This window comes from Strigops habroptila, chromosome 7, assembly GCF_004027225.2.
Source record: "Strigops habroptila isolate Jane chromosome 7, bStrHab1.2.pri, whole genome shotgun sequence".
NCBI classification, from domain to species: Eukaryota; Metazoa; Chordata; class Aves; order Psittaciformes; family Psittacidae; genus Strigops; species Strigops habroptila.
This window is the reverse complement of record NC_044283.2, coordinates 42,086,814-42,106,386: the sequence shown is the minus strand read 5'-3', so window position 1 is coordinate 42,106,386 and position 19,573 is coordinate 42,086,814.

Genomic DNA, 19,573 nt, shown 5'->3' with positions numbered 1-19,573 from the left:
CACCTGCAAACAAAAGAACCATAAAACCGAATCTAGCAGACAACTTCCAGAAGCAAATTCTTGTCCAAGAACTGAGTGTCTGAACCCATTGCAGTTTGACTTATGCTGTAGATAAAAGATCAAGTGTCTTAAGCTTTTTTTCATTTGGCACAACATAAGATAGTGTATTAAAATTATTGTTCCTACTCACTTGGATTTAGTGCCATTCACGATATCATGTAAATTGTGATCCACTGTTCTACATGCTGAATAAATACCAAACAAATGCCAGTTCCCATGAAGAAGATAGTTTACAAGACAAGTAGTAAAAGTTGCCATGAGACTGAGTAGATTGAGTAGAGTTCGGGTACAATGACTAAACTGTATTAAGACAATCTCAACTGCTTTGATCAGAACAAATGACTATTTAAGAAATCACATACATTCCTTCATGAAAAAAGAGCAAATTTTAATAATGTACACTTCAAAAAAAACACTGCCATATTTGCCAGAGATTAATAACGGGTAATGAACAACGCATCTGCAAAGCCAGAAAATTCCATTTTCTGCCCGCAAGAAAGTGCTTGTAAAAACCTAAGTGAGCTTTTAAAAAAATAAAAAAATCACAATCATGTCTTGATATTATGGTTTTGTGCTATATCTTTTAAATGCTAATCTCTAACTGTGCCAAATCACCACCTGCACAGCAACCACAGGAGCGGAAATACTGGCACTCGAGGCTCCAGTCAGCAAGTGCAGAGAAGTCAGGTAGCTTGGGAACAGTGGTACAAGTAATCTCTAAAATTCCATCCATTTAATTCTTCAGGGAGAGTACTCCTGCTAAGCTGATGTTACTGCTAAAAGTGATAGTACAGCACCTACAGTCACTGATCAATTTAGAAATGTAATAAAGATTCAGAATGACTGAAAATAGTACAGAACTTAAAAAAGTTTTTTTTGATTGATTGTTTAAGATTACTTAGATTTGCAGGTTAGCATTGAATACCTGCTACGTAGAAGACCCCAAGAGAGATTAATTTCTCCAGTGTTGTACTGCTGAAGTATAGTCTTAGTTCAGGGTAGGCTTCAACTCATTATTTCCTTGAAACACTGGCATTTCAGTAGAATGACAAAAATAAAAACAAACACAAAAATCGCACAGTAGGTCTTACTCAAAGAACCTGTGAGAAAACAGCTTGATTTTTAAAGTTAATTTCCAAGCCCATTTCCTTATACTGTCCCCCAAAAGTTAAAAGAAAGCAGAAGGCTGACTGATAACACTTAGAAATTTTATACAATCTACAAATAGGATGGTTTAAAGCAAATTAGCTATAATACACCACCATTTATAAACACAGTGAACTGCAGCAATAGTTCTTGTCTGGTCTTATTTATAAGCTCTTCCAAGTGGTTAGGAAAATGAAGAGTCTAGAGACCATACTTACCAAAAAAACCCCGTTAAAAATAACATTGTACAATGAATTTTATTGCTGAATTTTGAATGACATTAATACTACCTTGCAACATGCAATTATACAGTTACATGCACAGAGATGCTATGTTCAGAAGTCCTTAACTTTAACATTATGACTACCACTTGCACTTGCTTTCATTACACCTATTCTAACAACAATATTTTTTCAGTCTACAGATTCCCAGCAACACCATTTTGCATACCTTTGCTGAGCTGAGAGTGAGAGAAGGGCATCTGGTGGAACTTCATCTGTCTGTTTAAAACAAAGCTCCTTCCTGCCCTTTTCTAGACCTGGTTTCCCTGAGAGAGAATGGGGAAAAAAGAAGACCAAAAGTTGAACTTAGAGGGGCAGAGGAGAGAGAGGAACCATACCAATCTGGTTTTGCACTGTCCTCCTCCAACTTGCACAAAACCCTCTCCAGTTCATGAGCAGAAACCTCTGCTTTTTCTCTGCAGCTACCCTCCCAAGGATAAAAATCATGGAAGGAAGAGCTCTTTCCTGGAAAGTGCTGGGATTCCCAACAGAGCTGAAGCCTCAGGTGTCATTGTGAGAAAGCCACCAGCACCAGCCAGAATAATTAAACTCACAAATACTTTGGAAGTTGGTAACTGGAACTCTTGCTGGTACCACTTAAAGAAAGTGTCGTTTGTGAATTTAGAGCTTATGAACGAGCAGAATATGAGTAATGTCGCTGCCACTCCTAACAAAGATCAAATCCCAGTGAATCAACTACGTGAGAACCAAAATATCACGGTGACAGGCACTCCAGAACTACATCATAAAGCATCTTTTGTAAATACGATGGGTTAAATCTTAAAGCCCTGTTGAAGCGAAAGCTCACTCAAAATCAAAGAACAGAGTAGCATGCCTCCAGGGAAATAAATTGTTCAAAGGCTCAGCAGTATCTTCCCAGAAGTGTCAGGCTGCTTCTCACACCTTGCCCTGGGTTCTTGCTCTGCCTCTGACCTGCTGTGTGACCCTGAATAATCCACTTACTTCTCACCTTTAGGCTGTGAACCTCTCCCTCAGACTGAAGCTGTGCTTGCAACACACAGGAAGTCACCTGCTGCTAGGTACCCAAATGCTGCCACTGCATTGCATTTAACAACAACTGGCAAGTGTACTGTCTCTCTCCTATCTTTAGAAAAATACGAGGGGTTTTGTGTTTTTTTTGCAGTGTTATAAACACCATCTTCTTTCCATTTTGGAGTCCGGGTGATATAAAAGAGAAATTGCTTAATAAAATAGAAACCACGAAAAGACTCACAAATCTAACCACCACAGATGAGCCTCTTTGCTGTAAAACAGGATGACAGCACATTCCAAAATGCATGTTCCAAAATGAGGTAATGCATTCTGAATTACAAAAGAAAAGCAGAGAATTAAAAAAACCAAAACCAACAACAACAAAAACCTTACAAACCCACCCCCCCAAAAAAAACCCAAAAAAACCCCAAAAAACCCAAACACAACCAACCAAATCCAAACACTGAGGCTTGCCCATAAAAGCTATTTGGAAACATCTCAATCTCCAAACATATAATAAACTGATCTCTATAAAAACAGGTAAAGGCCATCAAAAGTTGACAGTTTCAGCTTCCAGCACTGAACAAACAATCTAGGCACTCTTAGAACAAGGTTAATTCATATAAGCAATCAAGCAATAGCATCTTAACAAATACACAGGCTACTGACCAAGCACGGAAGAAGGCAGTTTCAGGAACACGATAAAAGTCATGGCAATAGCACCACATAGAAGCGAGCAGAAATATTTAAAAAGCATTTAGTTAATTGACCCTCTGCCACTACAACTACATCTTGAGGCCATTCAAGGCTGCAGTATAATTCAGCTCAAACAGGTACTAGACAGACTTGTATTCCTGCATTATCATCCTTGTGAAGCCACAATTAGCTCTTGAAGAAAAAAGACACAATATTATTCCACAGATTTTCTTCAGTCATCTATGAGAAACTAATCTTGTAGTGGATCCCTCTTTTGCTAGATCTTCTTCATGGCCTACATGGCAGTCATTATGGACTGTTTCTCATGCCTAAATCTTGTCTTCTACATGGTAAAGACACTGAGAAAGGAAAATTGAACTACTCATTTTGGAAAATAAGAACAACATGCTTCCAGGCAGTTACAGTCCAAAGGAGCAGAAAAGCAGCTGTATATCTGGCATAAATTAGATGACTAGAGATTCTCTTGGCCTGGGCTATAGAGAATAAGGTTCTGGAATAATTCACGTATATGGATGTCTGTACCCAGCTCTTCACAAGTACTTCATTTCATTTCCTCCCTCTTGCATTTTCACAGCAGTGAAGCAGTCATCCCGTGCCCTCCCCATACCTCAATGCTTACAATTTCTTATTCATGATAGTAAGAGTTATTGCATTCGGTTACCCAGTTTGCCAGCATAAAATAGTTTTCAGGGTAAAAAAGGCAGTATTTCACTCACTTTTAAGTGAAGCTAGTACCTAGTGATAGTATTACAGACTTCTACACTAATACCTAACACTAAACCAAGGAAATAAGGCTTCATATCTTAAAATTATCCATCAGAATAGATGGAGAGACAGAGAGAAATTTTTTCCAGCAACAGAGCATCATCAAATATCTGTTGATCTTTCTACAACAGCCCATCCAAACACACCACAATGACCATCTATTTAGGCCATTGGAGGTAGCACAGTAAAAATGATATGCACAAAGATTCAGTTAAACTTATAGATGAGCTTGCATAGCAAGGTGTTATTAGCATGGCAAACAAGATTAAAGAAAAAAGACACAGAAATCGTGAATTAAGAAGCTGAGAGAACAAAAGCTAACATCATTGAATTGGGCCTGCTAAGGGGAGGAAGGGAGAAATTCCTTCAGTAGGATTAAAAACTTTTCTTGGAAAAGCATATCTATATTTTTTCCAAACCCTTTATGGTTTAAACTTCTTATTAACATAAGTTTGTTTTTTAAACCATTTAATCAGAAATCCACCTGCTCTGGCAAAGTCCCAAGACTTGATCACTGCAATGAGAGCCATTTTACAGGTATCCTAAACCATAAAAATCTACAATATTTACAGTTAGTCTTTAAAATTATTTCTCTAATAACTTCTCAAGGCATCATTGATCTCTGGAAAGTAGCTGAGATCATTATGCACAGGATTATGTTTAGTTGCTAGCTGTACAGCTCCATCGTATACTTACATGGTGTGCAGCTCCTCTTCTGCTTATTAGCCAGGAGTGGCTTGTTTAGTGTCCACCAGCTTCTCTTTTTTTTTTTTTTTTAATTATTTTAGCATCTCTTTGCACCTGCGCAAGGTGCTAAATTCATTTTTCTTACCTTTTACTGTTCTTTTGTTAACTACAGCACATTACAACAATCTCTGCTTTTCAGATATACCCTAGTCTTCTCACTTTAGGCCTTTATTTCTTTTCATTCTGCTATGCTTCGATCTTTTGCTTGCTTTACATCTACAGATATATTCTGTGGACAGGAGTGTTTTATTGTGGAGGGTTTTTCCTCAACTTTGGTTTAGCTTCACCTGACAAAGACCAATTTATGAGTCTCACTGTTGTAAATGATACCATTTGCAAACTGATTTAGCAAGATATTATTCCTTTACTTTCACTTCATTTACAAAGGTGAATAAATCTAAAATACGCTCATTTTTTCAAATAAACTTTGACTAAAGACAGTATATTTTTCAAAACTATCAGAGTACTGACCATTCTTGACAAACCCCAGATTGGCTTACATTACTTAAAAAACATTACTTAGCAACAACTAAAAACATCGGTGTGTTATCAGCACTGTTCCCAGACTAAAGTCGAAAACACAGCACTGCACCAGCTACTAAGAAGGAGAAAAATGACTGCATTGCTGAACCCAGAACAGTATGTCTTGTAGTCATGTCAGAGGAGTGTTGACTGCACGCACGGTTTACCATTTGCCTTCCCAAAGAGTAAGTAACAGTGTAAGAAATAAAGAAGTAGCAGAAATGCTTTTTAGGAACAGATGCTGACACACAGTAAATATTGCATCTTCTTTGAGCATTATCATAAGATAAGAAGATAACAAGTCTAAGTCTTCAATATTGCATGAAAACTCAAAATGTATTTAAGATAGCTAGAAAAAGTAGTTTATTTTCTTTGTTTTCTACCAGACATCAATATCCACCTCTCAGTCTGATGGTTAGGTTCTCCCTCAAAGCTACTTGCTTTTGTATTTAATTGCTGAATACAATAGGAGCATTACATATTAATACCTATTTTGAAAAATGTATTTTTCTTTAATCCAGTTTGTCTCTTTTTCCTATCATCTGAAGTTATAGTTCCCATTCTTTTCCATACACAGCAGTAAACACTTTCTGCAGTACACCTAGTACATCTTCTATATTACTCCCTGTAGTTCAAGCAGAGAGCTACTATGCAAACCCAGCTCCTTTGCAGTAGAAAGCAAAATTACATATTGAGTAAGGCATATTACTTATATAATCTTATTTCTAAACAAGATAATAATAAAAATAACAACATAATATTTCTTCCACACTGAGGAATAATAACAATGCATGAAATCTTATTTCCCAGAAGGTCGTATCTACAACCACATGTAGTTTCTGTGTTTCAAAATCCCCAAAGCTGTCATTCCAGCGAGCCATATGTCAAAACAAAAAAATCTGGTCTGTTTTCACTACTTCTTACCTCTACACCTGACTCTCATGGTTCTTTGTGGCTTCTCCAGCTCTAAGTCCACATGCATTAATGCTTGCTTGCTTTACTCCTCGCTTCACGCTACGCCAGCACAAACATTCATACGCTTATGCATGACTCAGACTGAGGCACTACAGAAGCTGAATAAGAGAGCTAGCAGCAGAAAATAGTTAGCCTGCTTAAACTGGTATTTAAGAAGACTTAAGAAGCTATGGGCCCCATTTCATCCTAGAAGATTGCTCAAGGTGGGTTGTTTTTTTTTTTTGCTTAGGTTTTGGGGCATTTTGTTTGGCAGTTGTTGGGGTTTTTTGGGGTTGTTTTTTGGTTTGGGGTTTTTTTGGTATGGTTTTGTTTGGCACTGTTTGTTTTTAACTAGTTTTTAACTTGATTCTATTCAGTCCAAAATCTTGTCTTTGCTCATTTTCCCCATAGATTACCTCTACTTTCACAGAGCCTGCTTCAACTGCTAGCATTGTAACTCTCCTTCTCTAGGTCACTTGTTCAGCAACTTCTACCAAATGCCAAGAGACTCCACAAAGCAAGATATACAAAGTTCAGAAATACACAGCAATTATTTACTTGTGAATACACATAAGACATGCCCAGGTGTAGTGACAAGAATGGGATAACTTTACTAAGTCATCAACTTGTAATTATCTGCTTTTTCTCTTACAGTTTAATACATTTTCTTATCAGTGTTCTTCCTCTTTAATTATTTCAGGATTAAAATAATTCATATGTTAATAATTTTCAGAATAGAACTAACATCACATTGCTCTGCAGCACCAAACGAGACCTTCAACCACAAACTGGTGGAGCCCCAGCCAGGAGTTTGGGTATCTGTTGTTCAGGTAATCTAACACTTACACATTCTACATCTTCCACCTAGGAAGAAATGGGCATTTGTTACAAAGTTAACCCAAGTTAACTATTATCCACTCCTGAGAATGGTCTTAAACCCAGCCAGTAACTCAGCATAACGCAGCCACGGGCTCACTCCTCTTTCCCTCCCTGCCCCACGCAGGATAGGGAAGAAAATCAAAAGAATGTAAACCCGCAGGTTGAGATAAGAAGTTTAATAACTGGCATACAGTACGATACTACTACTACCACTACTACCACCAACGATAGTTGAAATAAGGGGCGGGAATATAAAACTAAAAGAGGAAAGGAAAAAGAACAATAAACACCAGTGATGGACAATACAATCGCTCACCACCCGCTGACCGATACCCAGCCCAAACCAAGCAGTGATCTGGGCCTTCTGGGTAACTCCCCCCTGGACATGACATGCCATGGTATGGAATACCCCTTTGGCCAGTTTGGGTCAGGTGTCCTGTCTCTGCTTCCTCTCAGCTTCTTGTGCCTCTCCTCACTGGCAGAGCATGAGAGACTGAAAAGTCCTTGATCAGGGTAAGTGCTACTGAGCAACAACTAAAACATTGGGTTTCTTACCAGCATTGTTCTCAAACTAAAGCCAAAACACAGCACTGCACCAGCTACTGGGAAGAAAATTAACTCTATCCCAGCCAAAACCAGGACAGCATACAATTTAATTTAATCTCAACACAAGCAGACAGTGCATACCACCTCCAAATTAGTCTGGCCTCAGTGATGGTGCTGCTGCAGCCTGTGGAAGAGCTCTTCTTTCCATGTAACTGAGTGCCAGTGCAGGCAAGAAAGAGGATAGCAGCCACACATAGGGGAAACCTAGCACAAATCCAGCACACATAAAGCACATCAAACTAATAGGCAGAACACTTCAGAAAAATTCCAACAATTCCCTTAACCAGAATTTTCCAAATAATCAATATTAAAAATCTTTGCATAAACTTCCAGGGGACCTCCAACGAAGCCGCACACTTTTGTCATACGGATGCCTTAGGGTCTGCCACCTCCTGTCCCATCTCTGGCCACACAATGGATTCAGAGCAGCAAATATTGTTTCCAAAGCTTTCAAGCTCCCTTTCAGAATACTGTCTCAGGAATTTTGCCACTGATATTTGTTCAAGGGATGTTTCCATTTTGACAGACTGATATTTTCAGATGCACAACAGTAATCTCCAGCTTTAATTTCCACTTTAAGGTTTTATACCTTAAAAAAAAAAAAAAAAATCTAAATAAAATCAACAGATATCTAAATCCTTACTCTGGCATCCTTGCAAATCTTATTGCACACCTTGTTGTGTGCGTGTACACATACGCATGTGAACATGACTAAGTACTACCTAACATAAATCTCCTAGTCAGAAGTCAGGCCTTTAAACATTCTTGGGTGACAACTAGGCCATCGTTTTCAAATATAAAGGCAAAGTACATCTCAAATATATGAGAGATGAATGGTGAAATGCTACCAGGAATAAATCATTTGAAGCTGCAAGACTGCACACACTGAATTCTGCTGGCCAAGGCTACTGCATACACTAGGGACTTTATATCCCTCCTCTGAAGCCACAAATCGCATCCTTGTACAATCTTGTCTGATCTCAGGAGCCATGCATAAGCACCCCATTTCCTTCCATGATCTTTTCTCTCCCACTAAACCACTTCTTTTTCTGAGGAGATATATTTATGCAAATATTAAAGAATGTTTTCAAATTCTCACGTGATTACAGACTTACACCTGTGCATAAGTTTCTGAGGATGTGCACTAAAGGCTAAATCTCTACTGATGACTCACTGCACTGGAAAAACTGGGCTCCTTCATTATAGTCTGTAAAGAGTAATTTCACTCTGCTATTTCAAAGTACAGTGTTGAAAACAGCTGGATCTACCACACGAGTACTTACTGGCATGGTATTCTGATATTCCCAAACTGGCAAAGTACTGCAATTTTTCAGCAGTTTCTGTTTATGTATTTGTTCCTACATACCTGTGGTTGTTACGAGTAATCAATAACCTAGAGTGTGAGAGCAGGAAAATGAAGGAACAAATTTGGCAAAAGGCGGAGAGGGACAGCAAGGAGTCTCCTGCCCTCTTTAAAACTACCACCAGAGCTTCAACATACTTTAACAACTACCCATGATTCAACTAACTGAGAAGACCCATTAAAAACATCCTGTTTCACCTTGTTCATACTCCAAAATGAGCACAACATACTTAAATCCTGGCACTTTAAATTACCTATCTCAGACAGTACTAGTATTATACCAGTACTGGCGGTATGCTCTAATTTGAAGGCAGAAAATAGTATATAGGAAGGGCAGGAATGAAAGGAGATTGGCAAATTTATTTGGACTTCTGACAGACAATTAAGGATACAAGTTTTTCTAACACTACATGTCCAACTCTTTATCCAGGGAATCCGCATTGACATCAATATTGCTAAATAAGAACAACGGTGAGATCTCGTAGGGAGCTTAAGACATTTTGCCATCAAGAGCTGATCTTGCGCATCCCTATGGTCCTGGTCTGTGCTCTTGACCTTTTCGTTTATCCACACAAGTACGAAGTAATAAAATTGACTACTGAGCTTACCAATCTAAAAGCAAATACCTGCCTAGTACGAAGACCTGTCTAGCTACCAAAAACCCAGCTTAGATATTATCTCAACTGGATAGTATTTTCATTATGGGATAACAGTGGTCCACACTGAGTTGCTACAATTTTTAAACTGGACTGCAGTTACAAGTATTTTGTTCAGCACATTGCATTAGTCTGGTGGGACTATGCAGGTTTTTCCCTTTCCAATGGGTTATTCCTTCTACCTGTGAACTGAAAGGCATGTCATCCTAATTATTCTGCTACTTAAAAGCAAATGGAGGAGATGAGGCAAACATAAATGAGATGGTTTTCTAGCAACACAGGCCTTGTGGCCTTGTAATATTCAAAAAATGGAAGGGCATCTTTTTTAAAATAAACCGTGTGACTGATTTTCTATGCACCATTTTTCAGCTCAAGTGTATTCTGAAGCATTTATTCATAATGATCACATGATGATGCTTCCAAGTTTCACTCATGAGAGATGAATTGATCTGTAGCCACTATACTTAAAGGCTATAAATGATATTTGTCTGTCATTATGCTCTAACATACCACAGTGCTTTCTGTTTAGAGACATACTAAAATTGCTCAGGAGTAAGTCTTCAAAGCTAGATCCCATTATATACCTGGACAATTTGTGAGTATAAACACAAACTTTAAAACCTCAGTGTTGACTGATGGTTACTGTGCTTACGGATGACTAACATGACCAACTAGCTCTCTTACGTGCTCTGTTCAAAGCCCATTTCCATTTTCTTGGCTTCTGTACACAACATCAAACATTTGCACACAAAACATTTGTAGTGTAGCACTATTTATTAGCCCATACAAATAAGAATTCAGGAGGTACTACCAAATAAAGATTACTCACAGGTAAGTTTTGTTGGTTGTTTTTCTTTATTATATTCAAAACAGTATGAGTGTCTGATATCTCTGAGATACTCAGCTTCCTTAAGCCTTGTTCAAAAAACCTGTATACAAATTCTGTTAGGTCTTCTGATAGGATGCAAATAGAGACCTCTCTTTTGTGTTTGTACCTCGTATACTATTGCTTTAGAAAATCATTTCCACGCCAGAGGAGTGAAGGAAGAAGGACTTTTTTAAAGAAAAAAATAATCAAGTTTGATCCTGTTTCTGCTGCATCCAAAGAAAATTCTATTAAATATTAAGGGATGCAAATTTTCATCCTAAGTAATGAACAACATCAAGAAAAATGTTTCTTTGTTTGCGAATAAAAATAGCTCTCTTTCCATGCTGAAATTTTTACGTGTATCTACTCACATTTTATAAAATTTCTTCTACTTGCAATGTTCTACTTGCTGTCTTTTGCTTATGCCTGATGTTGTGAGAATAAGAAAATACTTGTCAAGTGGTGGTTTTAATCATCAGAATTACTTGATCATCAAGAGGTACTGTAATTACATCTGGAAGTTATTAAATTGCCTCTTGAGTATAAAAACCCTACCCTCTTTTATAATCACAACTTTAATGGAATTTGAAATGTAATAATACATGCCAACAGAATTAAATATAGGAAACAAGTTATGATAGAGAAATTAAATTAATCACTTTAAAAGCAGAGTAGTAAAGTTAAAACTCCAGATTATTTTAATCACTGACTGTTTGACAGTGCTAATAATCTGAAAAAATACATTACTACAATGAAATTGTAGTTTCATCATAAAGACAAATGGATGTTGAAAACTTCTGAAACCATATAGAAGATCATCCTCTTTCATAGAAACACAGAATGGTTTGGGTTGGAAGGGACCTTTAAGATCATCTATGACCAACCCCCCTGTCATGTGCAGGGACACCTTCCACTAGCCCGGGTTGCTCAAAGCCCCATCCAACATGACCTTGAATGTTTCCAGGAATGAGGCATCCGCAACTTCTCTGGGCAACACTGTTCCAAGTATTTCACCATACTCATTGTAAAAAAATTTCTGTCTTGTATTTAGCCTGAATCTACCTCCTTTTAGTTTAAAACCATTGACCCTTGTCCTATTGCTACAGGCCCTACCAAAAAGTCTCTCCCCACCTCTCTTACAAGCTTCTTTTAGGTACTGGAAGGCTGAATAACCCCAACTGTCTCAGCCTGTCTTCATGAGAATGGTGCTCCAGCCCTTGGGTCATCTTCATGGCGCTCCTCTGGACCCGCTCCAACAGGTCCATGTCTTTCAAGATAGCATGTTAATCTACATTATCATTCAGATCTCTTCAAGATCTTTTGTCTTACTATTAGGTTTGCTCTTCAACTGAGTCAGAAAACTAATCCCGCTGAAAAAACAGACAAGAAACATAGCAGAGGGAACATGGCCACCTTTTCAGTGCATTTTTACATCCACTGAACTGCTCATGAAACCACATTCTCAAAACTAAAAAATAATTTAAAGGCAGCCAGGTACAGCTGCTACATGACAGCAAAGCCCTGATCAGCTAACTTACCACATGGAATGGAACGGTGAACCACCACAGACTGTGACTTGAGAGGAGTGTGGATCCCTCCATTCAGCCATTTGCACAGTGAAAACAGGGCACAGCCATCCCGGCAACCATAGGTAAAATGATGAAAATGCCAACAGATTCTCCCCCAAAATAAGTGCTTTCTTTGTCTCAAGGATAACTTAAATTTACATTTTACATGATACAATGAAATGGAATAAGAGTATTAACATGCTCAGTCGCTTTGAATAAGGAGCCTTGCAGCAACTGGTTAAGTAGCTTTAACTCATCAATTTGCAATTTCTGTCTGCTGCTGAAGCTTAGCATGTGGCAGGCTAAATTATATTTAGTTCAGAATACCTAAAAAAACACTTATACACATATACTCACATAATTACTAATGATAATTTAATTACAGATTATTTTGTTATATATACATGCTCATATTTCTTTATATTGATACAAAAACTATTTACTGGAAATAAAACATTAGATGATACTTAAGACCAAGCCTATAAAAAGAAAAAAAACCAAAAATGAAACAACAAAAAACAAAAACAAACTTCCTTGAAAAAAAGATTCGTTTCCCAAGATTACTTCTGAAAATTAGTCTAAACAAGACATAAAACATAGCTTCAAAGATTTTCTATGTCTCCTCTTTTATTACATTATAAGCTAGTGCAGAGTCAGTCATGATTTTTCTTTGTTTACTCACTTATGTTCTCTATTCTGAGACTGCCACAGCGGAACATCACAATTTAACTGGATTAGTGATTGACCGCTTGTAGGAACTCAGTCACTTTTGCAGGTTTTGGGCTCTAAAGAAAAAAAAGGTTCAAGATTAAAAAAAAGTGTGGATAGGCCAGAAATTTGACAGAGAAATAAATAATTCTTTCTGGTATGGCTGCAAAGTTGGGTAACAGTTTGAAAGTGAGACATCTGCATCTCTACAAGTAAACATCCAATGCTGATGTTTCCAAAATCGCCTTTTCCCAAAGTTTAAAACTCCAAATATTCCACCCAAAAATCCTTAGATGCCTGTTGAAAGAGTTTGTTTAGGCTTTTCCCTCCAAAAACAGGCTAGAGTTGTTTTCAAATCCCTCTGTGCCTTATTAAATGCATTTGCAATATTTTTACCTTTAGATTTACTTGGTTTTAATCACAAATGATTAAAAAAAATCACCTTTAAAGAATATCATCATCACTGGACAGTGAAACATTCAAAATTCAGGAATGTCAAGATTAAAAATATTTTTACAGATATACACTTTCACATCCACAGATAAAGAAATAAGCTGGGCTTCAAACAGCTTTTGGATTAAAGACTCAGAGTCCTCCTCGTAAGATCTTTAAAAGCAGTACTATTCAGCGGCAATACAGGATCTATGCAAAGATTGAGTTATCAACAAAACATCCAATATCTGAATCTTGATAAAAAGGCAAATCAGTTTAGTCTGTAAATTTCAGAAAGGAATTAATTCCCTGAAAAGTCAAATCAATATTCTGTATGTCAACAAATCCTATATGTTGAAGTCTCATTTGCCACAGTATGCAATGCAAATAAAATTATTTTACCCCTAAAAATAAGTAGGAAAACATTGAATTGTCTAGCATTTTAAATTATTTTTAGGTCAATCTTCTTTCTCAAAGCAGTTTTAGATTAACATTTCTATAGAGGATGACAGGGAAAAAAAGAGTCATGGGATTTGGACACATTTCCCATTAACCTTTCAAGAAGATAAAAATCTAAATCATTTATACTTTAAAAATGCTGAGCTAATTTGCTTTTCTCAGGCCTGAGATATAGCAGGTGTCAAGAAGGTATCAGCAGTATTTCAATTTCTACCTTCTAGTCCTCTGCCTCACCCGTATGAAGACAGGGTAAGAAAACTGGGGCTGTTCAGTCTGTAGAAGAGAAGGCTGTGTGGAGACCTCATAGCAACCTTCCAGTATCTGAAGGGGATCTACAGGGATGCGGGAGAGAGTTCATCAGGGACTGTAGCAATAGGACAAGGGTTAATGGGTTTAAACTTAAACAGGGGCAGTTCAGGTTAGATGTAAGGAAGACGTTCTTTACTGTGAGGGTGGTGAGGCACTGGAACACGTTGCCCAGAGAAGTGGTAAATGCTCCATCCCTGGCAGTGTTCAAGGCCAGGTTGGACAGAGCCTTGGTCAACATGCTCTAGTGTGAGGCGTCCCTGCCCAGGGCAGGGGGGTTGGAACTAGATGATCTTACAGTCCTTTCCAGCCCTAACCATTCTATGATTCTGTGATTCTTAACACCACAGAATAAATGACAAGTAAATGACAAAGAATGCCAAAATCAGAAATATGAATTAGCCTAGTCAAACTAAAGCAGAGTCTAAAAGACTTAATTGTAAAGACAGTTAAACGTAAAACTTGGAAGAAAGATTGTTTGGGTTTTGTTCTGTTTATTCATAGAATCCATGAGAATATTGTAATTTTCAGTGTCCCAATCACATAACATTAAACTGCTGCAAAAGGTCTTTGTCTTCCTATTTGTCTGTAGTTACTCTAAGTGACACAAAATATATTTTCTTATTGACACTCTACAGTTCTCATTATATGTATTCCGTAACAAATCAAAAGTATTTTTCAAAATTGCACTTTACTATCCAAATGATGTGCGGAAATAACAATGAAAAAGGCTAAGTAAGAGCATTTTACACTTGTTTCTACGCTACCCTTACACCACACAACCGTGTAAAGATTGATCTTTAAAAGTTTCTAACTCATTTAGGACAAGAGAAATCTAGTATTTGACCCCAAGTTGTCTCTCAAATACAAACTGAATTCCCCTCAGGATCCAATGTTTAATGTTTTCCAGTTGTCCGTACTAGCAAGACTGATTCTGCCAGAAATTGCCTTTTAAACGGAATCTCTGAACTGGTTACAGGGCACCAGAGACACTGACCTAACTTGTGACAAACTAGAATCATCTCTTCTCTAAAAAGACACTTTCTCTATCCTTGGTTATAACAAAGTCATCTTCCAATGTGTTATTATATGCCACCAAAATGAGTTTGAACTGAATAGGAAATATTTTGCCTTGGAATCCAGACCCTGATAAATGCCATAGCTTTCTGCTATTCATCCCCCTCCCTCGCCCCCCCGGCCCTGCTTCTCCAGTTGAAGAAATAGTTGATTTGCTTAAGTGATTGAGGGTGACAATATAATGACCTGAATGTCCTGTGCTGTCACACACAGACACCTCAATTTTGAGGGATGACAATCCCTTTCCTGCTAAGGTCACTAAGTCTTTCTTTTTTCACTATATTGGAATAGTAAAACAAATAGCAAATAGGATTCTCTACTCACAGACGAAAGAGCATCAACACTCATGTAACTTACCCAAGGCTGTATTTTCCTCTACAGTACAGTAATTGTTTCAATCTCTAAATCCAGTATCACCGCTTCCTCACCTGATGGTGGAGGGATGGAAATCTTTAATGCCTTAGCAATTTCAGGGTCAGAACTTTAGTGAGGGCAAAAATATATACTGTCTATAGGAAGAGAACACAATGGGTATAGAACGAATACACTGCAAGGGAAAACACAGTCAGCCACCAAATGCAGAATATCAATGCAAGTGGTACTGCACCACTTTTTAATATAACAGAGGAAGAGACGAGCACTGTGGAGTGCCACCACATAGGAGAAAAATGCAACATATCCATATGCTCTCTAACTCGAAGTATGTGTTGACCAAGACTAAAGATCAAGTACATCACTATGTTGCAAATTAAAACTGTGGAGACTGAGGACTGCAAGGTACAATAAATAGATGTACAACTATCTGTGAAATAAATGCATCATGATGAAGAGTGCAACCAAGAATCTACATGCTGACCAGAATTTCTGAGAAAAATGCTCACAAAAATGCCTCTTATTTGAACCTTTAATAAAATCTGTTTGGATATAAGTGGGCATACTGTTACACAGGACAACCTAGGAATTGTGGAATTAAGGGTGTGAAAATCCAGTATAAAGAGGTCTTCACAGTCTAGGTATACTTTTCACTCGTAAACTGAATACTGTAGAAAAGTCTGCTTTTGATCAAACATTCAACTAAAGGATTCAACTGAAAACTCACAAAATGTACTCTTTGCCTTTGTCCTTTCTTGAAGAAAATACTTTTTTCAGACCTCACGTGCATGCAAACCTCACAAAGCAGGTTTAAGATCACCTAATATTAAAAATTGAATAAAGGTTATTAAATGAATATAAGTAATGACATTTTTATTCTCTTTAAAGAAAATCTTACCTGTATCACTTCTTCCACAAGCCAGACCTCCATGACAACTTAGACTGAGATTCATTCTTGATGACTAAGTCTGTTTCCTACTTTCCACAGTAGGAAACCTGCAGAGTGAAATTTTCCTGTTTAGAACATAATGCAAATAATAGCCTTTGAGACTCAGTATGAACAAATTTAGATGCTTCACAACTATCATCACTCCCCTATTAGTTTCAGCACTTGGTGAAGCAAGTTATTTTATACATGTGTACACACACTACTCAGGTGTCAGAGAGAAAATCTTGTTTTCCAAGTTCAAAGGTAGAGCATGTAACAGTTGCTCACCTCTTGTCTATAGGTGACTGGCTTCATGCTAATAAATGGCAGGCATTATGTATAATTTCCATCTATTTTAGACCTCAGAAGTCATACAGAAAATTCTAATAAAGTGTTTTTGCAAATCATTACCTAAAAAACCTAAGAGCACCAGATTCACAGGAAAACCAACAACAATATTCTTCCATAGCTACCACAGATTTCATCTACAGCAATCGACGGCTATCCCACATTCAATAACGCTGAATAAATTTTCAAGTGATTGAGAAAGAAAGAACATTACTCATGCCTTCCAAAATTATGTATTTGCCCTGAAAGGTAAGCTGGTCTGTAAAAGCCTGGTGCTATGCCTACCGTAATACATTTTATTCCCTTGTCATTCCTGACAATGTTTTCCATATTTTCACTCGTCACCATAGCAAATTCTATTACTAACTGTTCTGTGCAGATTCAGCAATCCTTTAAGTCAGACTATGCGCATCACTAAGTTCACTATACAAGAATAACTGACTGCAGCTTTAACTTTCAAAGAAATAGAAAACAGAACCTGAAATAGCTAAATATAACCTACAAACCCCCTGCTTATTTCTAGTTCTCCTCTGCGTAGCACCAATATACATCCTGGCATGAGTGCCCAAAGTGATTCAAAAGGTCTCCACAAAGCCAAAAATCCCTTCTTTAAAGAACATTTGTTAAAAATAATTCTCAGGGCTTTCTTCGGTTTGTGTTTTGTTGGGTTTTAAAAAAACTTTTACATTATTCTCAAAATAAATTTTACAATACAAAATGTTTTGCTGCCCAAAGGAAAACGACAGCAACTGAGAATTTCATTAGCATTAGTCCCCAAACCACTAATAAAGGAACAATTCTTAAATCTTCTTTCATCCAGTGAAATGGAAGCAGTCATTATCCTCCACAGCAAGCCCAACTTTTAGCACAGCATGGATATCTTATATATAAAAATCTGTAGGATAATGAAAAAGCACAATAGCATGAATGAAAAGCTAGGCTTCCTGAACACCAGTAGTTCAGGCTAGGATATTCATACCTATTAGCATCTAGAGACAAAACATCTCTGGTGGGAAGACAGAACTCCAGCAGAATGACAGCAATGACAAGAATAGTTAAGGTTGCAATGGCTTTCAGACTGCCTGGTCCACCTCTCTATTCAAAGCAAGACTAAATTGGATATTACACCACACAGGCCCTTGTCCAAAGCCAGCTTCTGAATCCCTCTGAGAGTGTGGATTCTACCATTCCTCTGAGCAACTTGTGTCAGTGTGAGATCCCCCCTTCTCTCCACAGCATTTGTCAGAATTTTCCTTTAAGAAACTTGTTAGCACTTTTGCTGTTGCCTCCAGGAAAACTTCAGCCCCTTCTCACTGCTGACTCTTACCCAAACTGGAGCTTAAAGCCAGCAAAAGTACCAATGCTGGTACTTCAATTTGTTTACAAACTTAAGAGGAATGTTACCAAGTATGTGATTACAATTTTCATTTTCCCATGTTACCATAGTTACAGTCATTTATACAGTCCAATAGTTTACTGCATCCCTACTTCTATTTATAAACCTCAGCCTTTTGAGAAATTCTAGCCAACCTCTTCCCTAAGCCTCTGCTTTTCCTGGAGTCTCTACTCTCTCTCTCTCCACTCATTCCATGCCTTAAGCTTTCTCTGGAAAGCAGCCCATGAAGAAACATTAAATTCCATGGGGGAATAACTAAAAATGTTACAGAATTGACAGGACTTTATATTACAGCTCTCCAGGCTGAATCTGAAAATAGACATCATATGAGTCACAGAGAAATACTGGCCTACAAGAAAATACTACTTTATTGAAGACTCGCATCTGACCCATCACAGTCCAGAGCCTAGCAATCCCTGCTACTTTTGGCACAGCAGGCTGGTAGGAGTCACGTCTGAAGATTCTGTCCTGGATTCAAAGTTTTTCCGATGTTGATGTTACTTTACTCACCTTTGAGAGGAAAGAATAATAAAATAAGAAACACTCTTGAGGCTGTTTACAGGCTTCTCAACTGTATGCATCTCTCACTGACTGAAAGCAAACTATTGTAAAGTTCTAACCTCCCGTAATTTTGTAAATCCTGAATCCTAACAATTCAGTAAAAAAAGGGAGAGAAAATTAATAAACATTCTAACATAGTATTCCTACAGCAAACACACTTTTTTATTAAAAACAGTCAGTATTCAGACATAAGTAGTGAATTAAGTGGGTTAACTGAAGGAACATAAATGAATTCACAGGTGAAGTTACTCCACAGGGAAGATAAGACACGCCATTTTTACTCCAGTCATCTCGAACCACTGAACAGTAGCAATCTGAAACTTCTTGTGTACAACACCTGTTTGCCATAAAATCTGAGCTCTATACAACCTTCTCACTTGCACACCTTTTAAAAATCTTCATGCAGTGTAAGGGTTTCCCTTGTAGTTAATCAGAGCCACTTCCACAAATCCTAGAGAAATGCAGTTGGAGGTCTGACCCTTTGGACAGGTGGAGGTTGTAGCAGGCTGTCTTTGGTTGACAACCTCCTAATTTCACAAGAGACAGTTTTGACTGCAAAGACAATCAAATAGCAATCTAGTACTATCTGCATTCAGGATAAAAATTTAATCAAGGGAGTTCTGATATGGCAGATCTTCTCCCCCAACAGGTCTGATAACTTCTTTCTAGAAAGGCTGACTACTTACTCTATGTATCTATGGGCATTTTTGCACTAGGAGGAACAAGAAGCTAGAGAAGTTATGATGGTTTCAATTTCCCGATACCGCCCAGTTTTACATGCTGAATTAATTGCAAAACATCTAATCAATAAGTTGAACTTCTATAGCTACTATAGGACACTAAATCTGACAGAGGAACTCA